This window comes from Vicia villosa, linkage group LG6 (genome assembly GCF_029867415.1).
Source record: "Vicia villosa cultivar HV-30 ecotype Madison, WI linkage group LG6, Vvil1.0, whole genome shotgun sequence".
In the NCBI taxonomy this organism is placed as follows: Eukaryota; Viridiplantae; Streptophyta; class Magnoliopsida; order Fabales; family Fabaceae; genus Vicia; species Vicia villosa.
In genome coordinates, this window is record NC_081185.1 from 13,454,322 (window position 1) to 13,469,067 (window position 14,746).

General features: G+C 36.8%; 1 long non-coding RNA gene across 1 annotated transcript; it reads left to right on the plus strand.

Moving 5' to 3' along the window:
- Nucleotides 1–2,994: 2,994 nt before the first annotated feature.
- LOC131611246 (uncharacterized) lies at nucleotides 2,995–4,070 on the plus strand. The gene is made up of 3 exons (XR_009286803.1): nucleotides 2,995–3,287; nucleotides 3,366–3,667; nucleotides 3,808–4,070. It is a non-coding gene; the product is annotated as an uncharacterized LOC131611246 (long non-coding RNA).
- Nucleotides 4,071–14,746: the final 10,676 nt, after the last annotated feature.

Here is a 14,746-nt window from a genome sequence, read left to right on the forward strand (position 1 = left end):
CACAGGTGAATCTAGGTCAAGGTAGGTCAAAAGGTCTCCAGCGTTAGCAACTCTCCTGAAACACCATCATTGTTGCAAATACATGCCAACAACGGTATCTCATTCGAGTCTCAGCTGGTCGTGGGTCTCATGATCGCAATCAACAGAACCTGACATTCTGTTGGCGTCATGACTATCCACTCTATCCTAGGTATCCTATGTGTTAACTCTGGCCTGGGTATTGGGCCTTTTACCTCATAGAACAACCCACCCAACCTGCAAAACAGAACAGAAGACCCCAAGGAACACAGAATATAATCCATATGCACGATGTGCAAACAGAAATAAACATGATATGCAAGCAGAAAAGTAAACATGTAAACATATATACAAGGTATAGACATAAAAACAAATAAACACCCAGTAAATAAACAAACAAACGCAGGCTAGGATCGACTCACTAAGGATGGACCAGCAACAGGTCTATCAACATCCCCAGCAGAGTCGCCAGCTGTCGCTACCGCGAAAAATGGAATCAGAGTCGCCACTAATATATTTATCCCATAAGGGAAAGGAATATCAGAAAACCTAACTCAGAATAAGAACAAGGTCTTTCGACCAGAGAACAGGGAACGGGAGTCGGTTACGCGAGGGGAAGGTGTTAGCACCCCTCACGCCCATCGTACTCGATGGTATCCACCTATGTTTGTTTCTATCTAAAGGGTGTCTAATGTCTAAAACCTAAATGCAAATGAATGAAAAAGAAACACGGGGAAAAGAAGGAATTATTTACAAGTGTGTTCGCTTAGGCCCCGCGACCCAATGCCTACGTATCCTTTTCAGGAATCAGAACGACCGTAGTTCGGCTCCATAGTTTCCATTTGTTTTGTGTTTTTTAGTTGAACAGCGGTTAAGGTCACAATCCACGATGCTCGACCTTTGGAGACTTATACGCCTAGTTTTGGAAAGGACTTAACTTGTTCTTAAGCGCCTAACAAGGCAAAAGAAAATGAACTTGGGTTTGTGTTTTTTATGTAACTACATGATAAACAAAACCCAATACAAGGTTTCGCACCACTTCATTACTTTGTTTTAATTCGAGCCTTTATTAAGTGTTTTGAATGTTTTTGGTTGGGTATTTTTTAAGGGAATTGACTTTGCGATTAGAATCACATAAAATGTATAATGATTGAGAAGCAGATTAGGGAATGAATCCCACTCACTTCTATCCCATTATGTAATGATCGAGAAGCAGATTAGGGAATGAATCCCACTCACTTCTCTCCCATTAATTAATGTTTGAGAAACAGATTAGGGAATGAATCCCACTCATTTCTCTCCCATTAAGTAGTGACTGAGAAACAGATTAGGGAATGAATCCCACTCATTTCTATGCCACTAAGTGATTGAGAAACAGATTAGGGAATGAATCCCACTCATTTCTCTATCACTTTCTTAATGTGATTCGCCTCTTTATTTATTAATGTTTTAAAGTTGAAAAGAAAAAGAATGAACAAAAGGGAACTAACCTATTCTCTAATCTAAGTTATTCTAATCTAAGTCTAATGGCCCTAAGGTCAAGGATAACTATCCTAACCTATCTCAATTCCTCTTAACAAAGAAGGAAGAGTCTAAGGGAACATGGCAGAAGAATGGAGTTACAACTCCAACAAGATAAGAAGAGAGCCCTAGGGCAGTAGCAAATCAAGGAAATAAGTGTCCTAAATCAAACACAAAAGCCATATGGCACTACACGAAAATATTCACAAAGAGTTACCAAAGTATCGCATAAATCGTCACTTAACAATTAGCGAACAAACATCCATTAATCAAAACAAAAAGCAAATGAAAACATGAACAAAGCTTAAAGTCAGTAGCAATTAGTTCATTTATAGGTCCAAGACCTTATACCAATCTATGTTAGTCAATTAACTTGAAACAAACGAAGTTCTAACAAAACTATACGAAACTAGGTCAAAACTAGTTAATAGAATTCAAATTAGGAGTGAAGTTAGAAAGATGTATTTACATGGTAGAAGTCAGTAGCTAATGACCTCTAATAGGTGTCTAAACAATCATGGAATCAAGTCACAAAGTCTCATACAAAATTATAGGTCATTTGGACAAGTTTTGATACAATCGTTAGCCAAAAGCAAGTTATTTACATGCGAGAAAGAAAAATCGAGTAAAATAAGAAAACATGACTTGAAAAATTCAATTCCAGGTCCTAGGACCTCTAAACATCCCTACTTATATGTACCAAAAGAAACTAAGTCAATTGCATAAAGGCAAAGCAAATTATAGGTCAAATTCACACGGTTATCCGTTTGGGAACGTACATAAATCGGGTATAGAAAATCTAATGAAAACCTAACCAAAACATAGAATTAGACTTTTATTTTTTTCACACAATATGGTATATGAGTCTACTGATATCACACAAAAGATGGCAATTAAATTCTACTCCTAAGGTATTAAACAAAATTAATTTGCAAAACCGATCAAACTTGAAACATTATGAACATATTCAACAAAATGGCCCAACAAAAATAGTAAATCAAACCACAAAAATCCACAAAAATTATGACAATTACCTAAACACAAAATTCAATCTAAAACATATTTTTGCACATTTTTTATCTCAATAGAACCTGGATTGCTAAACAAAAACTAGAGAAGAAACAATTTGCAAAAGGAGAAAAATCTAACAACACAGGGGGGTGCAGAAGCAAAAATGAAATGCATTGGATTTACACTAGGACGCGTTTTGGGCCTTGTCCTGGGGGTGTGGAAATAGCAATTTCATGGAAGGCCTAATGGAGATTCAATCCATCTTCATATTTTGTTTGATCCAATTCAACCATTCTTCAATTTTATTATCCAATTATTATTGCTGATTAATCCCTAATCAAAGTCAAATAATCCAGACCTTATGATATTAATCCCTAATTAAACCTAATGATCAGACTTTATGACATTAATATAATTAACATTAACATAATATACTAATTATAATAATAAACAAAAGGGGATAGGGTTAACATTTGTGACCTTTCACCTTCACGTCTTCTTCCCCTCTCTCGACTCAGAACGCGGCGGCCGGAGAACTAACGTTCTCTTTCTCCGTCAAACAACGAACTCTCTCATCTCCTCACCGATTCCGTTCTCAAATCTTGCTCTCACCTCTCCGATTCCATAACTCAAACTCCGGTCTCAATCTCGTCTCTCTCTAATTCGACATGGCTCCGACGACCTTTCAAGCTCGTTGGAGATGACGAGGAAATCCGATAAATTCCTCAAGAACTCAGGTGAGATTCACTGTTCATTCCTCTGCTCGTTTTCTTCTATCTTTTGATTTGTCTTCGTTTGCATTTTTGTTGGTGCAGTTTTGCTGAAACGAATCGATTATTGAGGTAGAGTGATCTTTGAAGATGAAGAATCAAGAAGCGATTATGGAGATGATGAAGAATTGGCTTTTTGGATTTTCTGCAGGTTGAATATTGGTGATTGAATGAATGAAGATAGATGAAGATTGGGGAAGAAGATTGAAATATTGGTGATGAAGGAGATTCAAGGTTGAACCATGGAGATTCTGAGATGAAGAAGATTGAATGGGAATTGAGAGTGAAGGATGAATGGAAGTGAAGGGCATTGAGAAGTGAAGAGTTCTGTTTATATAGAGTTTCAGGTTTGGTTTTCCTTTCTCATTCTCTTATGGTTCAGTTTCTGTTAGAGATCTTTTTCTTCTTGTGAATTCTGTTATGCTATGCCTCTCCTTTTTGTTATGCGAATTTTGTTTTTTGAGTCCTCTTCGAACCTTCTGCTCAGAGAAAAATGGTGGAGAAACCAACTGAAGAATGATGAAGATGTTATATGGAGAAGATGAGAGAATGGAGAAGTGGAAGATTGAAGATGTGAAAATGGCGTCCCCGATTGAATGGAGGAGGAGCAGAATATATAGGTGAGTCTCTTCTTGGCTTTTCTTCTGAAATTCTGTTGTGGAGTGTAACTGATCTGAAAATTAGTTAGGATAGGTGGTTAGGCTGTAACTGAATCGGTTATGGGTTGGTTTAGTTAGTTAGGGTTGAAAGTTAGGGAAGTTAAGTTCTGTTTGAAAAATGTTGCAGTGGGTTTAGAATATATGTATGTGAATTGTCATGAAGAGTTTTTAGGTTTTATTTTGGTTTTGTAATGAAGATTGGTTAAAACAAATATGCGGGGCTGGTTGTATTTGTAAGGTGCAAAACTGATATGTGTATTTCTCTGATTTTCCTCTCTTTTTTTGTTAAATATTTTTGACGGTCGAAGTCTTGGATGTCATACTAGATGAATGATTAACATAAGATCTTGTTGTTCTCCCTGTGATCTTAGGGTGAGAGGTTTGTTTAGAACCTTTGAATTGGGTGACTTGCTGCGAACTTCATTTGACTCACAGATCCATCGTTCTCCGGTCTGATACGATTCTTTCTTGCAGGGTAATTGAAGACTAACTCAAATTGGGGAGGACTGCTAATGAAGTTCGAAACTGTGAGCAAATACTCGGTTAATCCCGCTGGACCAGAATTATATGGTACCTTTTGTCACTGTCAGGGTCGGTTGTGGGGTTAGTTAAATTAGTGAAAAGGGCTGAAGGTTAACAAGAGGGTTAGCTGCAAATTAAAACAGTTAGGGTAAGTTAAAGGGCTGTTGATTAAAGTCGTTATGTGGTACATTTGTTTCGGATGTTGCAGGGCTATGGGACTGTCTTTAATTGTGAGTCTGTACACCAATTGAAATGTGTATGGTTGTTGACTTATTTGATGCTGTGAGTGCAGGTATATATGCAGTTGATGTGGAACTGGTGTGGTTCTGGAAATGAAGAAAAATTGGTGACTTAGAGCTTTGATCATGGAGAAAGAAAGTGATAAAGATTTTGAAAAGTGATAGGTTTAGGAGAGTCAACTTGTAAAAGAAAGTCGAAGGGTCAATTGTATTCTTATTGTAACTTTTTATGTAATTCTATTTGGATTTTTGTAATAGATTTTGAATGGAACTTGAATGGATAATTGTAATGAACTTTTGTGATCTTTTTGTAATGGGTATTTGAATGGATGTATGAATTGGAATTTGATAGTATGATTCAAACACTTGAATAGTGATTGGTGTTCATATGACTTAGGCTTGAAATTCGGATGATAATGAGCAGAAAAATGTACGGATCTTGAATGAGTGGTTGAATGAATTTGAATAGAATTGCGCCAATGCTTAGCACATCTTTTTGATGAATAACCATGCATGCCTTAGTCTTGTAACAGGAATACCAAGCACTTCCGATTACTCTCTTTTTATTTATCTACGCAAACCCACTTCAAGTTTTAATGAATAATCTCAGGTCCACTTAATAAACCTTCACTTCCAAACTTCAACCACAAGTCTTGAATCATTAATTCTCGAGATCTCAATTAACCCACAATAAATGAACAGGTCAACCTCTTTTGCCATTGCCCTTGTATTTCAACCCACCACAACAGTAATGCCTTGAGGAATTCTTGAAGAAGATAAGAATTGAAGCGCATAAGAACATATCGACATGAAATCCGATGAATCCCAGTCGAATTAATGATTGCAGACACCATATATAAAACCCATATTCCTCTTGCCCTTGGTGAATCTTCATAGAGGAAAACCTCGTAGCTTTAGGAGAAAGAAACCCACAATGACCATATAAAACCCTAGCTTCCGAGATCCTTGATCCAATGCAAAGTTATTAATTAATGATGCATGATGTTATGTTGATGCCCTAATGGAAAGATGTAAATGAAATGCAAAGCCTAAGCCAGTTAGAAATAAATTATGTGGGCAAATTTTGGGGTGCAACACGGAGTATTCATCAGCAGTAGGTCATCTTCTACGAAGCACGAATACAGCGCAACTCGGAGTGGAAGGGAAAGATAACGGTCGTCACGTTTCATCGTAGCCCTTTTCCCGAAAATTACCAATTTCCAACTTTGTAAATACTCCATGGAATCAAGCATTTGGCTGATTACCATTCCATATATAATAATTTGAGCCTTGTGCTTTTCCTTTGCAATCTAGTCTTTTTCAGTTTCTTGAAATGCATTTTAAGTTTAAACAGTCATTTTCCTTGAAACAAATGTTTTCATAAAATAAAATGAATTTACTTGCAAAAATAAAGGTGAAATTTCTTTCTGAGGTTTACAAACAATAGGAAGAATGCAAATAGTTGCTCCGAGAACGGTTGAGACTCCGGGAACCAAGTTTTCCCCATGAGGTCGCTTTGCGAACATCTCCCGATGACGGATCTTTACTTCAATTCATATTACTCATTTCGGACAGCGGACGACTGATAACCAGGTATTCCCAACAGAGTTCGAACTACAAGAGGAGGACCTCTTCTGATCCACAAAAAGTTCAGTCGTATCTTAGGATTTTACATCCGCGACAATTCTATTCACATTCACTTTGCATTTTATCATAATATTCATGCATACATTACATCATAATTGCATAGCCGAATCAGGCTTTGATCCTGTGAATGCCTAAGTCATTTAGGCATGAACTCAAGTTTCCCCTGCGAGTTCCGGAGAAACTTTTTCCTTCGAGACAACAGTTCATACACAAGGATCTCCCCAAGCAAGTCAACAAATGGTTGTCTCCCTCAAGGAAATAGTTTGTTCACTTTTGGAATTCCTCAGCCGAGAATCTCCTGCAGAGCGACATTCGACAGTCTTCTTCAGATAAGATAGTCTGCTTCACATTTTGGAATTACCTAGAGGTTTGGTATTTCCCCAGCAGGGTCAAGAGGTGCCACTTCCTGTCAAAGAAAAATTCAGAATTCCTCAGCAGATCGACAAATGATTCCCCAGCGGAATCAGTGAATGGTAGTCTTCATCCAGAAGATAGTTCATGATCCCCAGCGGAGTCAACAAATGGTAGTCTTTCCCCAAGGAAAGACAGTTTGTCTGTTAAATACTCAAGAGATCGACAAATGGCAGTTTCTTCGAACAGTTTGTCTGTTTCAGGGATGTTTAGTTCCCCACAGAGTCGATAAATGGTAGTTTTCCCTTTATGAAAACAGTTTGTTGATTCCCCAGGCACCAGTTGACGAATGGCAGTTTCCACCCCGAAAACAATTCGTCCGCCTTCAAACAAAGTCATTAGCCCCTCAAAAGAGCGCGGGCCCATATGACAATCTTTCAAAGATGCCAAGTCAAAAGGGAAGATGGTGAAGTTTCTTTATTACCGTCAAATGGTATCTCATCTCCAAGTGCTGATGAGAAGTTTGATGAGGAAACAAACCTTTGAAGTTTCTTTATTTACCGTCAAATGGTATCTCATCTCCAAGTGCTGATGAGAAGTTTGATGAGGAAACAAACCTTTGAAGTTTCTTTATTACCATCAAATGGTATCTCATCTCCAAGTGCTGATGAGAAGTTTGATGAGGAAACAAACCTTTGAAGTTTCTTTATTACCATCAAATGGTATCTCATCTCCAAGTGCTGATGAGAAGTTTGATGAGGAAACAAACCTTTGAAGTTTCTTTATAACCGTCAAATGGTATCTTACCTCCAAGTGCTGGTAAGAAGTTTGATGAGGAAACAAACCCTTGAAGTATCTTTATTTACCGTCAAATGGTATCTCATCTCCAAGTGCTGGTAAGAAGTTTGATGAGGAAACAGACCTTTGGAGATTTTCTCTTTATCTGAGATATTGTCCAAACACAACTGAGACCAGTTTCGAGATTTGGACATCCGGAACGAGAGGAGGTTGTTTACCTTTTTCTAAGTGTCAACACTTAGTTAAAGAAGATGGATTGCGCATCCGACACTGCCATCCATTCGCCAGAATCCACATCAAGTATTTCTACAGGAGTTTGTCTCCTCATCCCCCGCCAAGTGCGACAACGGGATCAAATCATGCAAAGTTTTTATCATCTCAGGAGCGCCCAAAATTCGGGCATTCTTTGATATTTAAGTCTCTTTTACGCAGGAGAGATCGAGATCTCAATCTCTCTCCCTCCAGATAAAAGAAACTTAAATAGGGGCATCTGTCATACCCTAATTTTTGACCCCCCTGAGATGACATATCTTCAGGATTTTCATCAAGTCAAAACAAGTACCCAGAGCAGCCTGACATTCAATCGAGGGTATTCAAAGACAAGAAAACTCAGGCAAAGGATCAATCAATAGAGGGATTAGTCTCTAATACAATCATAAGACTCAAAAGCCTCATTATTACACCTATGATTGATTAAGACACCCAGTCATCTAAGCACAGGATTACTCAGATCAACAGACTAGGGTTTGGAGCCTATCAAGGACTAAAATCAGGGATCACTTTTGGGAAACCCTAAAAAGCCCCAGGGAACCATTCAAAGACATCAATCATCTTCAAATAACTCATATGACAAGATCCACTGGACATTACATCTCAGTTCAAAGTCTACAGTCATCATTGTCCTCTGGTCGACAATTAGGGTTTTTGACCTAATTCACCAAGATAGTTGACTTTTTAATCAGGGCATGAATCCAAAATTCAAGACATGATTCAAGAATCTCTACTACCTCAATATAATCCATTTACATCATTCATTTAAGGAAAAGATCTTGTTTCTACACAAAAGTCCAAAAATTCACTTTGTTAGGAAAAAGTCAACTGTGAAGGATCATCATTGACTTTTAAGGTTTTTGGTCAAAAAATGATTTTCAAAGATCAATATCATCAATATATGGATGTCAAAGTCACTTGACCAAAGGAATTCAAAGAGATTCATCAAGGAGCAAAAAGTCGGGAATTAGGGTTTTTGAGGGCATAGTGAGAACTCAAAATTTCACCTACACAACTCAAAAAACTTCCAACATGAAAGTTGTAGATCTTGCAAAATAAAACAACATCTAACAAAGGAACTTTTTTCAAAAGATCAACCATTTATGAAGTTTTGGAAATTTTGAAGTTTAGGTCATAAACACTTAGAAATTTTTCTAAGTGTTTTAACCTAGTTTTCATCCAACTTTGGGCTCATTTTTCACAAATTTCCCAAATGATTCTGAAGAAGACATAAACTAATGATTTAAAGTAGATGTTTAGGGCTTTCCAAATTGTGTTCAACCTTCTTCAAATTCAATTTGAGCTAAGAGTTATGCTTGTTCAAAGTTGGCCTCATGAAGTAAAATTATAGGTCATGGACACTTTTGGACTTTGCAAATTTTGTGCAAATAACCTCTCTTATGGATGCTACACGACCCATAACACATCTGAAACCATGCCATGCATTCATTTTCACCATGCCATAAGAATTGAAGAAGATTCTAAAAACAAGAACATGTGATTATGTAATGATTACATTTGTGAATTTATGGCAAATTGATGAATCACCCAAGGAATCTTCTCACCAACCAATTAGAGCTCATTTCTGGCTCAGAATTGTCCCCTAAGATTAAACAAAATCGAGGGCTAGGGGATTGATCAAATGGAATCAAAATTCTCATCATTGCATAAGAGATACTTGCAAACTTCCTTCATGGCTAAGAAAGCAAATCAACTTCACTAAGGAAGCTCACTCCTCTGCAGCTATACTGATCCATTTGCCTATAAATACAGATGCATTCCTCATTCAAAAACACACCAAAGCAACCATATTCCTTGCTTTCTCTTTCTCTTCTCATGTTCATTGTTTTTCAAAGTTCTTTGGCAAGAAGAATCGATTTCTTCAAACCAGAGCTCATCTTTGGGAAGTGAACATTCTAACATCTCAAGGGAGGTCATTTGAGGTGATCCAAGCACCTGGATCACTTCTGTAAGTGGAGGAACACCATTGTTGCTCTCACTTTGGAGCATTTGCAGTTGGAGGTCCATGGAGTAATTCAGGAGGTTCCGAGCCAAGCCAATCATCCAGGCACACTCCTCAGGTCATAGTGAAGCTAACCAGATGGCTGCAGCTCATCTGTAACTCAAGAATCAACACCCTCCATGTTCACTCGAAGCTGAAATCGAGGGAGGTCCATAGAACAATTCAGAAGGATTCAGGCTGCAATAAGCATTCAGTTAGCATCATTGAGTCTCAGGGAAGCTATTGAGATCATTCATTCAAGCCCAGGTGCTCTCCATCATCCTCACGACCTCCATTTTCAGAGGTAAGTTTCTGAACTCCACCTCTTTAATTTAAGTACTCTTTGTGTTAAAGCTCGATTCTATCTTGTTCAGCATCATCAGAGGATTGAAAACCCTCTATCATCGTTCATTTATTCATCTTGTGCATCATTTAATTTTAAAATTAGGGTTTATGTGTTCTTCGTGTTCATGATGAAATTCGTTAGTTACACTTAGAATAAATGAATTCTGAGCCCATAATCATGTTCCTTGTCCAAAAACGAGTGAGATTGATGTTTACATCATGCCATTTAGTTGAGAAACCATAGAGTTAGGAATTTGAAAATCTGAAGCTCGAGGAAGAAGATGAACATGGCGCGCGTAAAATTTGAATTTCCTGGCTTATTTGAAAATATAATATATTGAGTGTATATAGTTAACAAGCTGCGCGCGCAGCTCAGTTGGTTAAGTTTTGAAATGTGATCAGGAAGGGCGTGGGTTCGAACCTCTCTAGGGCCAAACCAATTTTTTAGCACCCATTTTCATTTCTTTTTTTTACAAACTTCACACAATTAATAAACTTATCAAATTAAATCATTTTCACTTCATTTTTCACACACTTGCTATTTAATATACCTACTTTGTGAATAATCAAGAAAATCATAAAAATATTATTTATTTCATGTATTTTAATTAGGTTTAAAATAGTATGTTTTAAATGTTTTCTTAAATACTTTAATATATATATTTTCATTTTGTTTTAACCTAATTACTTTGTGAATAATTTTATGATAAAACCCTAATTATGTAGGTCTTAATTGGGTATAGATTTCATCTTTGCCTTAATTAAGTTGACTTTTGTCAATATTCAAAACTTGTTTTCAATCTCTGATTAAACGGATGATTAAGGTTTTCAAACAACAAAACCTTGCATCATTCCAAATCATTTTTCAATTTGCCTTTACACCAGTACTGTAAAGTACTGGGCCTCTAATAGAGTGTAAGTCCCAAAAACCTTCTCTTCTTAGCTTGTTTTCAAAACTGTATTTTCAAAATCTTCTTTCTGTTTTCAAAACATTCTTCTGGTATTTGAAGGGCATTATTCCCGGTGAAACTCTTCAGATACCTATGTGACCTTTGTCCATCTTCACTTCTTCTGTTTTCAAAAACCATTAACTGTTTATCATATATATTCAACTGTTATCAACAAAACAACAAAAATACTGTTGAGGCTCTGTACATACTTCTTCAAAGGCCTCCACTCCATCCAGGTTAGGCTTTACAAGCTTTCAATTTACAGTCTTTATTTAAATTACTGTCAAATATAAACTGTGCATATATTAGTTTAGAACTACGTTTGAGTATAAACCTTAGGACAGTTAAACTATATATATATTATAGGAATATGGCCTAGGATTGAGAATGTCTTCCCGGTGAAGGCTCTTTCCTAATTAGAGATCTGTAGTTCAAACCCCCAAGATGAATTATTCCCGGTGAAACATCTTGGCAAAAACCTTAGAATCCAAAATAAATAGGATACATCCACCCAAAGAGGAATTATTCCCGGTGAAACCTCTTACCCATTTGCTTAGAGCCAAAATAAGTTTAAAACTACATAGCTTTCTCTTGTGCTATAACAAGGACCCTCGATTAGCCTCCTCTTGGGCTTTGTACAAGGACCCACAGGCTTCTTAAAAGCATTTCCAGCTTCCTCTTGAGCTTGTATACAAGGACCCATCAGGTTTCTTATAAACATAGGAACAGGTCTTTAGTCACCTTTTAGCCTACCCTGGTGAGTTTCTTCCAATTTAAACCAGACTTTAAACAAGCTAAGTTTGTCTCAATTTTGCATTGAGTACACCTTTTGGAATGAGAGACATGGACAGTCTCTGTCACCCTTATCTTCATCAATCTTCCTTAGCAGAGTCTAGGATCCATGTTTGATCATCCTCAGCATTGAGTCAGCCTTCATCTTGGGCTTTAAACAAGAAGTCTCCATTAGATAATCTTTCTGCCATTTCAATAAATCCCTGGAAAGGGTTAGCCTCCGAAGTCAATTAAAATCAATCCACCATTTCAATAAACCCCTGGAAAGGGTTAGCCTCCAAAATCAATTAATAAAAGTGTCAAAAAATAAAGATTCATTTCTCTTAGGAGATAATTTCCCCAAAAGAGTCAAAACCCCTGGAAAGGGTCAGCCTCCAAAAAACATGATAAAGTCAGTCTTTTAACAGACAAATTCACCAGCTGAGTCAAAATCCCTGGAAAGGGTTAGCTTCCAAAGAAAAACAGTCTTTTAATAAATAAAACCTCCTCAGTAGAGTCAAAACCAACAAAAACAGTTAGCCTCAACCTTGGGCTTCATACAAGGCACCAAACAATAAAACTCCCCTGTCAAGAGTCAGCCTCAACCTTGGGCATTGTACAAGGCAGATAATAGAGTCTCCCCAGTGAGTTCTTCATCACTCAGTAGCCACAACCTTGGGCTTTGTACAAGGCAGATAAACCATATTTTCATGTGTCAAAGATTCCTAACACCTAGGATCTTTTCCCCATATAGTCATCCATACTTAATTCATTTAAGAGTCCGCCACAACCTTGGGCTTTGTACAAGGCAGAAAATAATGTTTTCCCTAGCTAGAGTCAGCCACAACCTTGGGCTTTGTACAAGGCACATAAAATAGAGTCATTCATTCAATTATCCTCAACAGTCAGCCACAACCTTGGGCTTTGTACAAGGCACATAAATAGAGTCTCCCTAAGTAGAGTCAGCCTCAATTCTGGGCTTTGTACAGAACACAAAAATACCCCTGTAATTAATCCCCAGTGGAGTCATCTCCCAGAGTCAATAATATAAATTAATCAATCAAAAAGCCTCAAGCTTGGGCCTCATACAAGCCAGCTAAAGTCAAATCTTTTATACAGTAGATAGACATAGCTTATCTCTATAGAGAGATATTTTTACTACTCTACCACATTCAAACAAACAAACATTTCATTTCAATTTTAATCAAGTCTCCCATTTAGGATTTTGAAAGGCATGAGCTGGCAGTAAAACCCAGACATGTGGTAACTTTCCCTAATTTGGATGAGCAACTTTCTTTCATTTAAGAGGCATTTGACCGGTATACTTGCACATACACAAGTAAGGTCCCCCTCTTGAATGAAATGAATTCAGTTATTCTGTCACTCCTTTAAATGTTTGTGGTAGAATAGTACAAATACCTCTCTGTAGAGATGATTTCATGTCACTTTACTGTAAACAGAGATTTAATTCAAGCTTCAACCTTGAGCTTCAAGCAAGGCACCAAAAACAATTAATTTCCCTAGTTAGTTCCCCGAACTACATTAAGCTCTGACTTCCATTAGGGATATGTAGGCATGAGGTTCACAAGGAATCTCAGCGAGCTAATAAAATACTAAAAATAGTCAGTCTGTCTATATGTCTGTCTCTCTTTAAATCAATTCAATTCCTTCTCCTAACACAAAGGAGAAACTTTCCCAATCATTAGAAATAAACACAAACACAAATGACACAGAGAAGGTTCCTGTAGAGTACTACAGATATGTAGGGTGTTTAAACACTTCCCTATGTATAACCGACATCCCGGACTCCAGAATTTCTAGTCTAGGTGAAATCCCCACACTTAGCAAACTCCTAGGGTTTAGTTGAGATCTTTTTTCCCCTTTCCTACTCGTAGGACAAATAAGAAAGTTCGTGTGATATCGTAGGAAGAACTGAAACAAAATTCATCCCACCACGGGCGCATTCTCCTTCCAAATTTCGCGTGAAGGGTTTAGCGTGCCGTCCTCCCAAGTGAAACGGGGAGGTAAAGAAAACGACCACCACAATACTACATAAAATACACAAAGTTCGATAAAGTTTCATACATTAGTATTTTGATGGATTTTCGGGTGTTATACTACATAAAAGTCACGAAGTTCGTTAAACTTGCAAAGTTTGTTCTTTTTTGAAGATTTTTGTGTGCTATACTACATAAAATTCAAAAAGTTTGTTAAACTTGCAAACTTTTGAATTTTGGACGATTTACATGTGCTATTCTACATTAAATATACGAAGTTCGTCAAACTTTTATACATTGGTATTTTGGAAGATTTTCGTGGACTATATACTATATAAAAGTCACGAAGCTAGTTAAACTTGCAATATTTGGTTTTTTGAAGATTTTTCATGTGCTATTCTACGTAGTAGTCACGAAATTTGCTAAACTTGCATGCTTTGGTATTTTTGAAGAATTTTGTGTGTTATACTACATAAAGTCACAAAGTTAGTTAAACTTGCAAAATTTAGTCTTTTTGAATATTTTTCGTGTGCTATACTCATAAAACTCATAAAGTTTGTTAAACTTGCAAACTTTTTGGAAGATTTTCCTGTGTTATACTACATAAAATAGACGAAGTTCATGAAACTTTTATACATTGGTATTTTGAAATATTTTCTTGTATTAAACAATACAAAATTCACGAAATTAGTTAAACTTGAAAATTTGGTCTTATGAAGATTATTCGTGTGCTATAGTACATAAGAGTCATGAAATTCGTTAAACTTGCATGCATTGGTATTTTTTTTCTTGTGTTATACAAGCTAAAATACACAAAGTTTGTGAAACTTTTATACATTGGTATTTTGAAAGATATTCGTGTGTTATACTACATA